This window comes from Pteropus alecto, unplaced genomic scaffold (assembly GCF_000325575.1).
Source record: "Pteropus alecto unplaced genomic scaffold, ASM32557v1 scaffold72, whole genome shotgun sequence".
Lineage (NCBI taxonomy): Eukaryota > Metazoa > Chordata > Mammalia > Chiroptera > Pteropodidae > Pteropus > Pteropus alecto.
Genome location: NW_006436811.1, coordinates 9,936,592 through 9,938,905, shown reverse-complemented (window position 1 = coordinate 9,938,905; position 2,314 = coordinate 9,936,592).

Here is a 2,314-nt window from a genome sequence, read left to right as displayed (position 1 = left end):
CTGTCCCGCCCGCGCCAACCGGGCCGCCAGGAACCCGGCGGCGCCCGCCCTCTGCCTGGCGTCCGGGCCGAAGACTCGGTTCCCCCCGCGCGGGAAGCCTTTCTGAGCATTGGGGAGCCAGGCGGCGGGTCTCAGCGCGGTCTTGTCCCGTCTCCTCCCCAGCGCCCTGCATAGTGGCGGCTTCCTAGCTTTGCCAGCCATGGGGGGCGCTTGGGTCCGGTACCCCAGAGCGCTTCAATGGGCCTCGGGGCCTTGTTTTTCTCTTAACCTATTCGTTATGCCGAGGTCTTCTGGCCTCACGTCTCAGTTTAAAGATCACTGGTTCTTTGGATCTTCTCCGACCTTCCCTCAACAATCGCAAAAACCAAACCAAACCAGATCAACAAACATCCAGCGTTGGGGGCTCCTCTAACAGGAGACTCTGCTTACCTCGCCCCACAGGGCCCAGACTAGGTGACAGAAAACATTTGAGTGAGGGAGAATCCTTATTTGGAGTGGTGGGTGCAATGAGGCGGACAATGGGGGAATGACTTGTCCTTATGAGACCTATGCCAGTGATAACGACCTACACTAGCAATACACATGCAGCCCATGCTACTTCTCTATGTTCTACTTTATGCATTTCCCCCTCCCCCATGTTCTTCCTTGTTTGGAGCTACCACTTCAGTGGGGAAGAAGGTTCTATATACATTACCCTCTCTTCAACCTTTCACCTACCTCGAGAAAATAATGGGATCAACTGCCCTGCTTTATGACCTGCCATGCTGTTATATACTGATATGTCTGTAAATAGGACGTTAAAGCTGTTGTAACTAATAGTCACTTGGTTTGCACAACTGCCCTGCTTTATGACCTGCCATGCTGTTATACACAGATGTTGATATGTCTGTAAATAGGATGTTAAAGCTGTTGTAACTAATAGTCAGTCACTTGATTTGCTAAAGAGCAAGCAGCCTGCTGAGCTGTAGGACCAGTGCTTTCCAATGCCTTCTCTTCCGCAACACGCGTGAAACATCGTAACATTTGTAACTATATCAGAATAAATGAGGTGGCTGCAAAGGCCCGAGTTGCCCACCATGACCGTGGGTGGGAGCGTCAGCGGCTTCCCCAGGCCTGCCAGGCCTTCTAAGGGCTGTTTCGAAGTAGTTCTCCCCGTCTCTTACCCCTCAACACCTTTGCCCACTTATCTAAGCATTCAGGTGGCTCCAGTCTTAGCCCTCCTTCATATACTACCCCAGGTCAAAATCACCAAGGCTAAACTGGCCTCTTCAAAGCCCCACGGAAGATGAGAGGGGAACACATCGTAGCCATGAAAGCTGAAATGCAATGTGAGATTTGAAAGGCACTTGCAGGATTCCCTGTGAATTCGCATTTTGAGCATTTAACTAAACCTAATTAAAAGCAACATTATAACTTTTGCAAATATTGGGACCATACACTAGAGGGCCACAGTGAAACTTCCCATCCTCAGGACTTCCTAGAGCTACAAAAGCTTCAGGTTGACCTTGGTGGGGATTTCTTTTGGGTCTGCGGCTCTAATACTGAGAAAGCATTACCTCATATGAGACCTAACGCAGTGTCTTAGTCATTCCCATATGCTCTGCTCTGGTCCTGCCATCTGTTCCTCTTGGCTATGACCCCAGCACCCCAGGCTAAAGATGCTTGCAGACTACTGTTGTCTGATACCTCATTGTGCTGGTTACTTCTCGCTACTCCATGGCTGTGAAACCTTGAAGGCCCATTAATAGACTGGATTTTAATCCAGTCGGTTTCCCTTCGGCCCCTTGCCCCGTTAGTCTTAAGACCACTAGGAGGAACATTACTGTAATCTGATAAAAGCAAGTTTATCAGCCATTGCAACATGAGAGATTGCACACCATAGGAAGGGCGTAGCATCTCCCCAAAGGTAAAGACAGTTATAGGATTCTGCGCTGGGGTGGAGTTTGGGTGAAATTTAAGCAGTATTTTGGTAGGCTCAAAGCAAAGCAAGGCTGTGTGTCAACACACTAGGTCACCCTGTGGTCTAGACTACAAAATGGACCCAGAGACCTATTTCCGTGGGAACTGCAAAGTTAAAGTAGAGGTGGAGTTTTGTATCTAAAAACCCCTTAGTCAAAGCTCTGCACCTGGGTTGTAAAGGTTGTAAATTGAGGCTGTCTCTGTCAGGTAACTGAGAGTCTCTGGGCAAAGGTGGGATATTTTATTCTTACTAATTTTATTGTTCATAATTTCAAATGGCAAAGTCTAAGTCCTTAATTTTAGAAAACAGATTTTCTAAGTGAGTCAGAAAGCAGGATGTTTTCAGGAGTAAACA